The sequence below is a fragment of the Saimiri boliviensis genome, chromosome 2 (genome assembly GCF_048565385.1).
Source record: "Saimiri boliviensis isolate mSaiBol1 chromosome 2, mSaiBol1.pri, whole genome shotgun sequence".
NCBI lineage: Eukaryota > Metazoa > Chordata > Mammalia > Primates > Cebidae > Saimiri > Saimiri boliviensis.
The window spans coordinates 179725428-179741581 of NC_133450.1; the positions used below are offsets into that span (position 1 = coordinate 179725428).

Sequence of the window (16154 nt, forward strand, 5' to 3'; positions counted from 1 at the left end):
GCGGTGGCTCAAGCCTGTAATCCCAGCACTTTGGGAGGCCGAGGCAGGTGGATCACGAGGTCGAGAGATCGAGACCATCCTGGTCAACATGGTGAAACCCCGTCTCTACTAAAAATACAAAAAATTAGCTGGGCATGGTGGCGCGTGCCTGTAATCCCAGCTACTCAGGAGGCTGAGGCAGGAGAATTGTTTGAAGCCAGGAGGCGGAGGTTGCGGTGAGCCGAGATCGCGCCATTGCACTCCAGCCTGGGTAACAAGAGTGAAACTCCGTCTCAAAAAACAAACAAACAAACAAAAAAAAGAGCCGGGCGCGGTGGCTCAAGCCTGTAATCCCAGCACTTTGGGAGGCCGAGGTGGGTGGATCACGAGGTCAAGAGATCGAGACCATCCTGGTCAACATGGTGAAACCCCGTCTCTACTAAAAATACAAAAATTAGCTGGGTGTGGTGGTGCCTGCCTGTAACCCCAGCTCGGGAGGCTGAGGCAGGAGAATTGCTTGAACCCAGGAGGTGGAGGTTGTGGTGAGCCGAGATCGCACCATTGCACTCCAGCCTCGGTAACAAGGGTGAAACTCCGTCACAAAAAAAAAAAAAAAAAAAAAAAAAAAAAAAATTTGCCGGGCGCGGTGGCTCAAGCCTGTAATCCCACCACTTTGGGAGGCCGAGGCGGGTGGATCACGAGGTCGAGAGATCGAGACCATCCTGGTCAACATGGTGAAACCCCGTCTCTACTAAAAATACAAAAAACTAGCTGGGCGTGGTGGCGCGTGCCTGTAATCCCAGCTACTCAGGAGGCTGAGGCAGCAGAATTGCCTGAGCCCAGGAGGAGGAGGTTGCGGTGAGCTGAGATCACGCCATTGCACTCCAGCCTGGGTAACAAGAGCGAAACTCCGTCTCCAAAAAAAAGAAAAAAAAAGAAAAAAAGAGCCCACCAAAACAATCCAGGAAAACCTTCCCATCTCAACATCCCACTTACTCGTATCTGCAGTCCCTTCTGCTATATAAACTAACATTCACAGATTCTAGGGATTAAGACGTGACTATGTGGGGAGATTTTCTTTAGCCTACCACAGACGGAGGGAAAATTACACCTTTATTTTCACTAGAATCCATTTTCTTTTCTTTTTTTTTCTTTTTTTTTTTTTTTTGAGACAGAGTTTCACTCTTGTTACCCAGGCTGGAGTGCAATGGTGCAATCTCGGCTCACCGCAACCTCCGCCTCCTGGGTTCAGGCAATTCTCCTGCCTCAGCCTCCTGAGTAGCTGGGACCACAGGCACGCACCACCATGCCCAGCTAATGTTTTGTATTTTTAGTAGAGACGGGGTTTCACCATGTTGACCAGGATGGTCTCGATCTCTTGACCTCGTGATCCACCCGCCTCAGCCTCCCAAAGTGCTGGGATTACAGGCTTGAGCCACCGCGCCCGGCTTAGAATCCATTTTCTTTAGGTATTAGTGTATCTGTGATTCTATCGCCATTAGAAATCATACATATTTTCATAGAATATAGTTGTTGCAGACATCCAAAACAGTTTATACTTACTATATTTTAAAATTATGGAAGTTATTAGAACTGCTCCTAGAACTTATTAATATGTTCATAAGAAGCACATCACCATATTGCAAAATATTTTAATATTAATTTCCTTTGATTCTATTTTAATCCACAAATTTTTTTTTAAATAAAGAGCAAACATCATTTTAAAAAAGAATCCATAGGCTTCATTAGACTTCCAAAGGACCTTAACATAAAAAAGGTTTAGAAGTGGCCAGGCACGGTGGCTTACGCCTGTAATCCCAGCACTTTGGGAGGCCGAGGCGGGTGGATCACAAGGTCAAGAGATCGAGACCATCCTGGTCAACATGGTGAAAACCCGTCTCTACTAAAAACACAAAAATTAGCTGGGCATGGTGGCGCACACCTGGAGTCCCAGATACTCGGGAGGCTGAGGCAGGAGAATTGCTTGAACCCAGGAGGCGGAGGCTGCGGTGAGCCGAGATTGCGCCATTGCACTCCAGCCTGGGTAACAAGAGCCAAACTCTGTCTCAAAAAAAAAAAAAAAAAAAAAAAAAGGCCGGGCACGGTGGCTCAAGCCTGTAATCCCAGCACTTTGGGAGGCCGAGGCGGGTGGATCACGAGGTCAAGAGATCGAGACCATCCTGGTCAACATGGTGAAACCCCGTCTCTACTAAAAATACAAAAAAAAAAATTAGCTGGGCATGGTGGCACGTGCCTTTAATCCCAGCTACTCAGGAGGCTGAGGCAGGAGAATTGCCTGAACCCAGGAGACGGAGGTTGCGGTGAGCCGAGATCGCGCCATTGCACTCCAGCTTGGGTAACAAGAGCGAAACTCAGTCTCAAAAAAAAAAAAAAAAGGTTTAGAAGTACAGTACTGCTTTGGAGAAAGAACGACTGTAAGAGGAGGATGTGGTGAGATCAGAAGGTGAAACAGAAAGGTTTTTATCTTCATTTTAAACCTGTGTACTATTCGAATTTACCTATCTATCTATTACATATGTACATTCAACCTTGCTTTATTTGAAAGTCAACAAGAATTATGTTCAGCTTCATACTATTCTTTATTATGCTAAGCTGAATAACAGCCCCCAAATATGCCCATATTCTACTTCCCCAGAACCTGTGAATGTTATCTTATATTCAACAAGTTAAATTATTAATAAAATAGCAAAAAAGAACTTTGTGATTGTGATTAAGCAAATTGAAATGGGGAGATTATCTTGCATTATTCTGGTGAGCCCAATGTCATCACACTAATCATTTCATAAGGTCTAAGAAAAATCAGAGTCAGAAGAAACAGCAATGTCACCCTGGAAACAGAGAACAGTATGAGATGCTCTAAAGGTGAAGGGAGGGGCCATAAGACAAAGAATATAAGCAGCGACTGGAAGCTGAAAAGGGCAAGAAAATGAATTCTCCTCTCAGAGCCTCCAGAAATAACAGCCCTGTTGACACACTGACTTTAGCCCAGAAAAACTGATTTTCACTTCTGACCTCCAGAACTATAAGAAAATAAATATATGTTGTCTGAAACCACTAAGTTTGTGGTAATTTGTTATAGCAGCAATAGGAAACTAACAGATTTATAATTTTAAAAAGTTATTTTTAAAAATTTTAAAATCCCAGCTTACAAGAAAACTCAAAGGATATAAGAACAAGTCAAATAACACAATGAAGATAAATCAGATAAAGCCAACAGGTGAGATACCGTAAAGGACAATTCACCTACTTTCTTCAGCAAGTTGAAATATTAATAAAAAAGCAAACAAGAGACAATAGGAAGGTAGACATACTTCTACATTAAAGGAGACTTAAGAGAGAGAACAACTAAATGCAAAGTGTACTCTTGCTTGTACTCTGCTTCAGAGAAACCACATGTAAAAAAGCTTTTGGGAACATCTGGGAAAATCTAATACCACATATTAGAGAATTATTGCTAATTATGTTAAGTTTTATAAAGATATGACTGCACAGGCAAATATTATTAAAATTAAAAAATTAGATTTAAAACATCTGTAATATACTGAAAATACTATAAGAAAACAGATGAAGCAAACATGGAAAACTGATAACTGTTAGATCTAGATGACAGGTATATGGGAGTGATTACACTATTCTTTCTACTTTTCTATATGCTTGATATTTTTCATAATAAAAAGTAAAAAAAAAAAAAACAAAAAACAAAAAAAAAAACCATGAAACAAATCAAAATAAAACCTAATAGACTGAAATTCCTTTAAGTCAGACAGAAAAATGTCACTTCCATGAAAGAGAAACTTAACACAGAAAAAATTTTTAAAGTTAAGTATGTAATTTTGAGCATTTTTGATTAACTTAAAATTAAAGGCCGGGCACAGTGGCTCAAGCCTGTAATCCCAGCACTTTGGGAGGCCGAGGTGGGTGGATCACGAGGTCAAGAGATCGAGACCATCCTGGTCAATATGGTGAAACCCCGTCTCTACTAAAAATACAAAAAAAGTAGCTGGGCATGGTGGCACATGCCTGTAATCCGAGCTACTCAGGAGGCTGAGGCAGGAGAATTGCCTGAGCCCAGGAGGCGGAGGTTGCGGTGAGCCGAGATCGCGCCATTGCACTCCAGCCTGGGTAACAAGAGGGAAACTCCGTCTCAAAAAAAAAAAAAAAATTAAAAACACATCTTTAAGTCACCAATCTTTGGATATGGAGCCATGGCCTTACCTTTAATACAAATTCATGGAATAGAGTTCCATATCATCCTACTCTCATAAATAATTGTTGACATTTCTAGTTTTGGCTTAGTTAAAATGAAAAAAGCTGAATGTGAAAAAAAAAAAAAAAACCTCATTTATATTTACAAAATGCCCCTCCAGATCTTTTGTTTCGTTATAGCTAATTGAGAGTAACTTTTTAGCAACCCAACTTTGAGTTTTCTGAAACTCAAAATAACTTAACCAATTACTCTTTTCTTATTAATAATTAACCTGTTTACATATTTAACTAAATTACACAATTACAATAATTGCCTTGGAAAAAGATCAGTCACTCTTAGTAAGCAGTTTAAATGGTGGGAGAGGTACATGGGTATTACTAGAGAGTAGTCATTAACAACCAATTTAGAACACTGTGAACATCAGTCAATCTATTTTTCAAATGAAATGAAAAGAGCAATTAATAAAACGAATCAGGGTTAAGTGATTAAGAAAAACTTCAATTGTTTTAAAAGGTGACAGAGAAAGAGTAAAAAAAAGGAAAAATACCTGCTAATCATCTAAACCAGTGCTTGAGCAGCAGGATGAGGCAATAAATTGACTGATGGGAAAATGACAAGAGATACAGTATAAAAATTAGGTTTCTATAATAGAAAGAGTAACTTTTTTTTTTTTTTTTTAAACGCAGAGGCAGCTACAAAAACAGATAACAATGTTCCCAAGTCCCTCAAAGTTCTCCACAGGGAATCAGTTGCCAATCATACCACCTGACTGAAATGAAGATCCCACCTGGGGTTTCTGACAAGCTCATGCTCTCCCATTTTAAGAAAAAGTGACTATCTGCTTCCCATTTAAAAGTAACTATATCAAGATTTGCTTCAAAGATTCTGGAAAGGTGACTATCTGCTTCCCATTTAAAAGTAACTATATCAAGATTTGCTTCAAAGTAATCAGATTAGAAAAACTGAAAGGAGGGTGATTAAAATAATATGCAAGGGACATAATGAATAAGTATGCAAGGGTTCATGGTACTACTGTATTTTTTGTATATTAAAATTTATCTGTGGGCCAGGCGTGGTGGCTCACACCTGTAATCCCAACACTTTGGGAGGCAGACACAGGCAGATTAAGAGGTCAGGAGATTAAAACAATCCTGGCTGACATGGCGAAACCCCGTATCTACTAAAAATACAAAAAATTAGCCAGGATTGGTAGCAGGCACCTGTAATCCCAGCTACTCAGGAAGCTGAGGCAGGAGAATGGCTTGAACCCGAGAGGCAGAGGTAGCAGTGAGCCCAGATCACACCACTGCACTCCAGCCTGGGCAACAGAGAGAGACTCTGTCTTGAAAAAAAAAAAAATCTCTATGATAGAGTTAAACAAGCAAATAAGTAACTGTTACAGAACAATTGATAACATTCCAGAGTGGTTATCTGAGTTGTCTGAATCACTCATCAATTTCCCAAGTGGATAATTCCCAAGAGGACTAGATCTCAAGGGTGTGTGTGTGTGTATTTTTTTTGAGATCCAGTCTTGCTCTGTTGCCCGGGCTGGAGTAGTACAATGGTGTAATCTTGGCTCACTGCAACCTTTGATCCCTGGTTCAGGCAATCCCCCAGCCTCAGGTCCCAAGTAGCTGGGACTACAGGTGTCTGCCACCACATCCGGCTAATTTTCTATTTACAGTACAGATGGGGTTTCACCACGTTAGCAGGGCTGGTCTCAAACTCCTGACCTCAAGAGATCTGTCCGCCTACGCCTCCCGAAGTGCTGGGATTACAGGAGTGAGCCACCACACCCACAATCAGGTCTATATTTTTGATAAAAATATTTCCTTAGGTATGTACTGCAGATTTATGCTGCCCATTAATGCAGTTCTCCAGAGCACAGTAAATTTTACTCCAATACTTTATTGCATTCAAGTTTATTAATAGCAGTTTAAGGGGGACTCTTATTCCCAACAAGTTCAGTTTTGCTGACACTTACTGAGAGAGGTTATCATTTGGCTGAATACCATTGCTCATTTATATATATGTGTATAAATAGCCAGTTACTTTTACATACATATTCATGGAATATATGTCATTTAAATTGAAACAATTCAAATTCTTAGTATTTTAATGACATGAGCTGAACCTGCTGGACAGCTCCGATTCATCAAAAAGGACATGGATTTTTTTTTCCTTATTAAAAGAGACCAGGCACGGTGGCTCACGTCTGTAATCCTAACACCTTGGGAGGCCAAGGACGGCAGATCACCTGAGGTCAGGAATTAGAGACCAACCTGGCCAACATGGTGAAACCCTATCTCTACTAAAATACAAAGATCACACTGGTGCACGCCTGTAATCCCAGCTAGTCAGGAGGCTGAGGCAGGAGAATCGCTTGAACCTGGCAGGCAGAGGCTACAGTGAGCCAAGATTGCACCACTGCACTCCAGCCTGGGTGACTGAGCAAAACTCTGTCTCAAAAAAAAAAAAAAAAAAAATGATGGTGAGTAGCTGTAGCTGTATTATAACAGCTCAGTAGAAAAACTAATGCAGGCTGGGAATGGTGGTTCATGCCTGTAATCCCAGCACTTTGATTTATAAAATAGGCAACTTAAATGGAGACTTTAAATAGACAGATATACACATATAAACATATGTTTTACATATATACATATATGTATGTGTGTGTATACATATGTATATAAATGTGTGTGTGTGTGTGTGTGTGTGTGTATGTGTGTGTGTGTGTGTGTGTGTGTGTGTGTGTATTCTGTTGCCCAGGCTGGGATGCAGTGGCACAATTAAGGCTCACTGTAGCCTCAATCTCCTGGGCTCACCCAATCCTCCCACCTCAGCCTCCCAAAATGCTCATATTACAAGCATAAGCCACCATCCCCTAAAAATAATTCTTATCAAAGATTTACTCATATTACAAACAATTCACTAAAGAATATATATTTAAATACTCTCATGGACATAAAATGGTTTCATTTATACATATTGACTAAATGTAAGGCCTAGTTAGGAGTGTCTTTTTTCTTTTTAAGTCAATCATTTGAAATTAAAATTTGGTAACTAATTTAGAACACACCTATCCTCTGCTAAGAAAGGATTAGTTAGTAGAAACAGCTCTAAAACATTCATATAGAACCTACTTTTGGTTGGGCACAGTGGCTCATGCCTATAATCCCAGAACTCTGGGTGGCTGAGGCAAAAAGATCCCTTGAGCCAAGGAGTCTGAGACAAAGCCTGGGCAACACAGGGAGACCTTGTCTCTACAAAAAAATTAAAAATTACCTGGTTATCATGGCTCATGCCTGTGGTCCCAACTACTCAGGAAGCTGAGGTGGGAGGATCACTTACCACTTGAGCAGTGAGCCGTGATTGAGCCAGTGTACTCCAGCCTGGGTGACAAGTAAGCAGCTGCCTCAAAAGGAAAAAGAACCTACTTTATGGTATAACTTACTTTGAGAACTTAGATTTTAAAAATTTCTTTACCTTCAGAACTATGATATTATCTCAATACTGTTTATTATCTGTAGGAAATTACAGTATCATTTTCGCTAATATCTCCCTCAAAATAACTAAATAATAACACATTCATTTAAAATTCATAAAAATATTCAGAGAAAGCAATTTTAAAACTGTTAAGATTTCCCTACAGTATTTATACTTTTATTCTTTATATACAAAACCTCAATCCAAATTATTTTATTGTGCTATTCAAGAGTTAAATTTCATTGTAAACACATTCTTTAGAATATTACAAGCCAAATTAATACCTGTTCTCATTTTTTGTGTTATTTTAACTACAATAAAACTTTTTTTCCAGCCCATCTCCGATCAGAGTCAACACGCTTATTCCAGGCCTCCATATTACCTATTTACTTAAAAGTGTTGCTGTTGTTAGGCAATTTTGTCTTAATGTGTAATTTTACAAATGTTGTCACAATCCCTAATAGTTTTAAAACACTACAAAACTATACAATTTGAAATAAATTACAAACAACCTGAAATAAAATATAAATTTGCTAATTTTCTTTTCCCTAGGTTGACAATACCATTCCCCGCCTTTTCACTAAAAAAAAAAATTTTACAGATATATAATGGTTGTACATATTTATGAGGTATATGTGATATTTCAATACAAGCATACAATGAGTAATAATAAAATCTGCATAACTGGAATACCCATCACCTCAAACACATCATTTCTTTGTGCAGGGAACATTCTAAATTTTCTCTTCTATCTATTTTGAAATAAACAATAAATTACTGTTAACTACAGTAGCCCTATTGTACTATTGAACACTAGAACTTATTCCTTCTATCTAACTGTGTTTTTCTATCCACTGAAGTAAACTTCTTCAACCACCCCCTTCCCATGACCCCCACCCCCCAACTCCTGGTAACCAGCATTCTATCTACTACTAACATGAAGTCAATTTTCTAACTTAAAAACTGAAGATGGCCGGGCGCGGTGGCTCAAGCCTGTAATCCCAGCACTTTGGGAGGCCGAGGCGGGTGGATCACGAGGTCGAGAGATCGAGACCATCCTGGTCAACATGGTGAAACCCCATCTCTACTAAAAAAATACAAAACATTAGCTGGGCATGGTGGCACGTGCCTGTAATCCCAGCTACTCAGGAGGCTGAGGCAGGAGAATTGCCTGAACCCAGGAGGCGGAGGTTGCGGTGAGCCGAGATCGCGCCATTGCACTCCAGCCTGGGTAACAAGGGCGAAACTCTGTCTCAAAAAAAAAAAAAAAAAAAAAAAAAAACTGAAGATATTTAGAAACTACAGATGTTGTATCTTCACAGTTTCTAATCCTCATCCCCATTAAAATTGTTGTAACAGTCATGATTAATTTGAAGTTTCACAGGACCCCTTCCTGACACCTTACACCAAAATTAACTCCAGATGGATTAAAGACTTAAACATCAGACCTAATACCATAAAAACCTTAGAAGAAAATCTAGGCAAAACCATTCAGGACATAGGTGTAGGCAAGGACTTCATGACCAAAACGCCAAAAGCAATGGCAACAAAAGCCAAAATAGACAAATGGGACCTAATCAAACTCCACAGCTTCTGCACGGCAAAAGAAACAGTCAGTAGAGTGAATCGGCAACCAACAGAATGGGAAAAAATTTTTGCAGTCTACCCATCTGACAAGGGGCTGATATCCAGAATTTACAAAGAACTAAAGCAGATCTACAAGAAAAAAACAAACAAGCCCATTCAAAAATGGGCAAAGGATATGAACAGATACTTTACAAAAGAAGACATACAGGAGGCCAACAAACATATGAAAAAATGCTCATCATCACTGGTCATCAGAGAAATGCAAATCAAAACCACATTGAGATACCATCTCACACCAGTTAGAATGGCGATCATTAAAAAATCGGGAAACAACAGATGCTGGAGAGGATGTGGAGAAATAGGAACACTTTTACACTGTTGGTGGGAATGTAAATTAATTCAACCATTGTGGAAGACAGTGTGGCGATTCCTCAAGGACCTAAAAATAGAAATCCCATTTGACCCAGCAATCCCATTACTGGGTATATATCCAAAGGATTATAAATCATTCTACTACAAGGACACGTGCACACGAATGTTCATTGCAGCACTGTTTACAATAGCAAAGACCTGGAACCAACCCAAATGCCCAACGATGATAGACTGGATAGGGAAAATGTGGTACATATACACCATGGAATATTATGCAGCCATCAAAAACGATGAGTTCACGTCCTTTATAGGGACATGGATGAACCTGGAAACCATCATTCTCAGCAAACTGACACAAGAGCAGAAAATCAAACACCGTATATTCTCGCTCACAGGCGGGTGTTGAACAATGAGAACATATGGACACAGGGAGGGGAGCACTACACACTGGGGTCCGTTGGGGGGAAATGGGGGAGTGGTGGGGGTGGGGTGGGGAGGCGGGAAGAGATAGCCTGGGGAGAAATGACAGAAACAGGTGAGGGGACGGAAGGCAGCAAACCACACTGCTATGTGTGTACCTATGCAACAATCTTGCATGTTCATCACATGTACCCCAAAACCTAAAATGCAATAAAAAAAAAAAGAAGAAAAAAAAAAAAAAAATTTGAAGTTTCAAACTAGCACACTACCAAAAATATCTTATTACTTTCTTGTTACCATTGGTAGTAGAAAAGAGTTATCTTAAGGTATGATAAGAGAAGAAAATACATCCTTAAAAGAGAGTAGAAAATCTAGAAAAAAAAAAAATACATTAAAGCTGACCTTAGAGGAGAAATAGAATTTGAATACATAAAGCTGCCAATATGAGAAGATAAACTGTTAGATAAATTTAGAATTTTTAAAGCTTGTTCATAAACATTTGTGCACAATTATGTATCTTCAAATATTTAATGTGTTATAAGAAAACTAATATACATAAGGTATATTAAATACCATACACATAAACATGTATATGTACACTTCATACTGAAAGATGTCACTTTACAGCTTCTTAGACGATTCTATTGATGTTATGTCCTTTCTAATTAAAACTATAATAAAGGAATTTTAATTAGGGAAGCCAAGCTGGGCAAATCACATGCGGTCAGGAGTTCAAGACCAGCCTGAGCAACATGTTGAAACCCCACCTTTACTAAAAAATACAAAAATTAGCCAGGTGTGGTGGCATGTGCCTATAATCCCAGCTACTTGGGAGGCTAAGGTGGAAGAATTGCTTGAGTCTGCGAGGTGGAAGATGCAGTGAGCTGAGATCACACCACTGCACTACAACCTGGGTAACAGAGAACCTGTCTCAAAAAAAAGAAAGAAAGAAACAAGGAAAGAAACATAGTAACAGAGCATAGGTCACCCATTAAAAGAAAACATCAAATTCTTTCATGTATTTTTAATATCACAGATTGCTTTATCTAGACATATTTGAAATTATTTTTCTTCATTAAAAGAGCTGTATGTCTCTGTTAATAAGAAACTGACAAATTGATATAACTTTCTAAAGCCAACCTTTGGCCTTCCTGTATTTTCCCCCTCAGTCAGAGTCTCATTTTATAAACATTTTGTATATTTAACATTCAGGCAAATGAAGTACTAGGTAACGTACTGAAATACAATGTCATATAAAAAACAGCAGCACTCAGCTCTAATTTTTTGCACTCCCAGGAAGGTTGCTTGATCTGATTTTTTTCAAGGAACTAAAAAATCCAGGTTGTGATATAACCTTACTTGGCGTGTTGGAAACAATTTCAAAAATTTTAAAGCATTTCAAATATCCCTATTGCTCTAGGCAACCAATCTATAACTCTGGCTTACTGTCCAGGTTTTAATCAAGTATACTGTATTAGTTTTCTATTGCCACTCTAACATACTATCACAAATTTAGTGGCTTAAAATAACATATATTTATTCTCATACAGTTCTGAAAGTCGTAAGTCGAAAATAAGTCTTAAGAACTAGAATCAAGGTGCAGGTAATACTGCATTTTTTGCAGAGATCCAGGAAAAATCTACTTCCTTCCTCGTCTTTTCTAGCTTCTAAAAGGCAGCCTACATTCCTTGGTTTGTGGATCCTTCGTCCATCTTCAAAGCACATGATTTTAATCTCTGCTTCCAGCATCTCTTTAACTGTCTTATTTCCCTCTTATAAGGATCCTCATGATTATACTGGTCTCACCTTGATAATCCATAATAGTATTCCCATCTCAAGATCCTTAATTAATCACATCAGCAAAGTCTCTTTTGTTTTTTAAAAGTACATATTTCAGATTCTGGGAATTAAAATCTGCATGTCCCTTGGGTGAGGCAGAGGTCATTATTCTGTCATATATATATTCTAGAAGGGTTTTAGTTTGTTTGTTTTGGAGATTCCTTAAAACTTTCTATATAAGTAGTCATGCTTCTGTAATTAGGGACAGTTTTACTTTTTTCTTTCCAAACCATATGTCTTTTATCTCTTTTTCTTGCCTTATTGTACCCGTGCATATAACAATTTCAGCATATTCTCTAGCAGAAAGTTAAAGTAGATATTCTTACCTTTTTATTATCTTAGGAAGAAAGTAATCAGGCCTTCACAACTAAGTATGACATCTGTATGCTTTTGTTTTTTGAAGTATATTTTGTTCTTTTCCCCTACCTTCTTGAATTAGAAAAAGCCATGCATTGCATAATGTCTCAGTTAACAACAGACTGCACATGGGACAATAATCCTGTAAGACTATGATAGGGGGCTGAGCACAGTGACATGCTCCTATAGTCCCAGCGATTTGGGAGGCTGAGGTGTAAAGATCGCCTGAGCCCAGGAGTTCGAGATGGCAGTGCATTATGATGGTACCTGTGAATAGCCACCCTCACTCCAACCTGAACAACGCAGCAAGGCTCTGTCTTTAAACAAAAGAACAAGATTATAATGGAGCTGAAAACTTCTTCTAAGCCGGAGACATCTTGATGATACTGACCCTGTGTAAAGCTAGGTCAATGTGCCTGTTTGTATCTTAGTGTTTAACTAAAAAGTTTTAAAAAGTAAAAACAATTTAAAAATAGAAAAAAGCTTAAAGAATAAGGATATACAGAAACAAATATCTTTGTACAGCTGTACAATGTGTTTCTTTTTTAAGCTAAGTGTTATTACAAGAGTCAAAAAGTTTTTTAAAAATGTAAGTTTTTTTAAGTTACGGTAAGCTAATGTTAATTTATCCTTAAAGAATTATTTTATACATTGGTGTGTATTCTCAGTATACATGTTTATAAAGTCCATAAAGTAGTATACAGTAATAAGCTGGGCCTTCACATTCACTTACCTACTCACTCACTTATTCACCCCAATTTCCAGTTCTGCAAGTGCTCCATTCAAGGTAAGTTCCCTGTACAAGTGCATCATTTTTTGTACCTTTTCTATGTTTCGATAAGATTTAGATACATAAATACCACTGTACCACAACTGTCTACACTATTCACTACAATAACATGTTGTACAGGTTTGGAGCCTAGGAATAACAGGCTATATAATACAGCCTAGGTATAATTTAAGCATCCCTAAACTGAAAATTTGAAAACCAAAATGCTCCAAAATATGAAATTTTTTGAGCACCAATATAATACTACAAGTGGGAAATTCCACACCTGACCTCTTGTGGCAGGTGCACAAAAGTATTAAAAATATTTTATAAAATTGGAGGTGTAGTGGCTCAATCCTAGCACTTTGGGAGTCCAAGGTGAGAGGATCACTTGAGGCTGGGAGTTCAAGACCAGCCCGGGCAACATAGTGAGACCCTGTATCTACAAAAAATTTAGAAGTGAGCCAGGGATGGTGGCACACGCCTATAGTCCCAGCCGCTTGGGAAGGTGAGGCAGATCACTTGAGCCCAGGAATTTGAGGCTACAGTGAGCTATGATTGTACCTGCACTCCAGCCTGGGCAACAGAGTGAGACTCTGCCTTTAAAAAAATTTGTTTAATAAATAAATATTGCATAAAATTACCTTCAGTGTATATGTATAAGTTGTATATGAGTTGTATATGCTGCTTTGGCAGCACATATACTAAAACTGGAACGATACAGAGAAGATTAGCATGGCCCCTGCGCAAGGATGTCAGGCACATTCGTGAAGCATTCCATATTTTTGAGACCAGCCTGGGCAACATGGTGAAACCCTGTCTCTACTAAAAGAAAAAAATTAGCTGGGCGTAGCAGCAAGCGCCTTTAGTCCCAGCTACTCAGGAGACTGAGGCAGGAGAATTGCTTGAAACCAGGAGGTGGAAGTTGCAGTGAGTCGAGATTGCACCACTGCACTTCAGCCTGGGCGACAGAGCAAGACTTGGTCTCAAAAAAAAAAAAAAAAAAAAAAAAAGGTGTATATTAAATATAAATGAATTTCATGTTTAGACTTGGGTCCATCCCCAAAATATCAGTATACATATACATATATACACACACACACACACGCACGCACGCACACACACACACACACACACACACACACACATATATATGTAAATATTCCAAAATCCAAAAAAATCTGAAACCCAAAACACTTCTGGCCCCAACATTGCTAATAAAGGATATTGAACATATAGGTTTGTGTAAGTGTACTCTTTGATGTTTCCACAATAACAAAATCACCTAACTACACATCTCTCAGTACAATTCCCTATTATTAAGCATCACATGACCATTTTCCTCAGATGAGTACATGGGCATATCAACTCTACATTCCTACCTATCTGCATCTTTCTTTCACCTAACAGATAAAGTGTATCTTGACCAAGTATAGAAGCATGAGTAATTTTAGTTGTATGAAGATGTTACTCCACTATCTTATTGTTTCTGGTGTTGCAGATGAAAAATCTGACCCTTTTCCTTCTTTGATGTGTTCTGTTGATTGGAAGACTGTTAAATTTTTCACTTTATAAAAAAACTTTGCTTCTATGTTATTTTTTTCCCCACAATCCTGCCTAGAACTCAGTGAGCACTTTCAATTTGAAGATTTAAATTTGTTTTTCAGGTCAGAAATATTTTCCTATATTTATTAAATATATTTCCTGTATTTATTTTCCTATATTATTATTTAATAATTTCTTAATGATTTAGTGTTTTACCCCTCCCTCCTTTCTATGTTTCATTTTCCCTTTCTAGGATTCCTATTTACATGAGGATGCTAAAGCCTTCTAGCTTATTTGATTATTTTCTCTTATGATTTCCATATTTTTGCTTTGGGAATCCATTCTTTCGGGCATCTAATTTGGGACTTAATGATAACAATCCCCTACTCTAATTAACTTACAGAATTTAGTTTTAAAAAATCATGTTTTTCAGACCAAGAATGATTATTTGTGCTGCACTTGAATTTCCATAATAGTTCATTTTATTCCCTGCAAATGTTCATTCCTCTAACAGCTTAATTAAGCTTGGCATGTTCTTTGTTTCTTTCAAGTAATTGTCTCTCTAGATATCAAGGTCCTCTAAAGATGTTATATATGTATTCAGGCATGTGTTTATGTATGTCATTATGGTCAATTCCTTGGGGCTGAGGTTTATTAGTGACTCTAAAACTGGCAGAAAGCAAAGCCATCTCTCCCTCCACAGATCCATAACGTAGAAGTAAACCACTATTCTCTGAGACATCTATTGCCCGGTTTTCTCAGGTTCTCCCAGACTCAAAGACAGGAAACACCTAGCCCACTCAATTCCATCTTTCAACTTATAAAATGAAAAAAACTAGGCATATTCAGGTAAGATACATGTTATCTTTCCCCTTCCCATTGCCTATCTTCTTCCACTTCCCCACAGGAGTTCTCAGACCTCGGCAAACCAAGTTTTCCTCAAGATCTACCACTTTGGCCAGGCATGGTGGCTTACACCTCTAGTCCCGGCAGTTTGGGAGGCCAAGGTGGGAGGATTGCTTGAGTGCAAGAGACAGAGGTTTCAGTGAGCCAGTACTGCACACTGTACTCCAGCTTAGGGGACAGAGTTAGACTTTATCTAAAACAAACAACAAACAAAATCCACCACGTTCCTCTAGGATCTTCAATGCAAATCAACAAGTACCTATCCAGCCCAAAATAAACACCTAGTAGTTACTATCTTTGCTAAGATTCCCAAACAGCCCAAATCTTACCTGTAACCAATACCCACCTTATTTTAAAGAAACAGATACACTATGTAGTTACTTGTCAAAGAAAAAACAAGCAACATTCAAATCTCCTTCTTCCCTGAATCTCTTCCTCTAACTTTGGAGAAATATACACTGAGTCTTTGAGATTTGTATACGTGGAAGTTTTCCACAGGTATCTTGCCACATTACTTGAAAACCACTGCATTTAAGAATAGCTCCTCAACGTGATTTGAAGTTATTTCATCCAAAATAATTTCTATTTCTGTTTATTTTTGCTGTTGATCTGCAGTAAATTCTAAGAGCAAAAATGCTGTTTATGATGTCACTTTTTCCAGAAAAT

The 16154-nt window shown here is 38.4% G+C and overlaps 1 protein-coding gene and 1 non-coding gene across 4 annotated transcripts in view; one reads left to right on the forward strand and one right to left on the reverse strand.

Annotated features, from left to right (window-relative positions):
* The window catches only part of CAAP1 (caspase activity and apoptosis inhibitor 1), a 64354-nt gene that overhangs the window by 24941 nt on the left and 23259 nt on the right, over positions 1-16154 (reverse strand). The gene's annotated exons all lie outside the window — the stretch shown is intronic.
* LOC120366429 (U6 spliceosomal RNA) lies at positions 13720-13824 on the forward strand. The gene has a single exon (XR_005581097.1). It is a non-coding gene; the product is annotated as a U6 spliceosomal RNA (small nuclear RNA).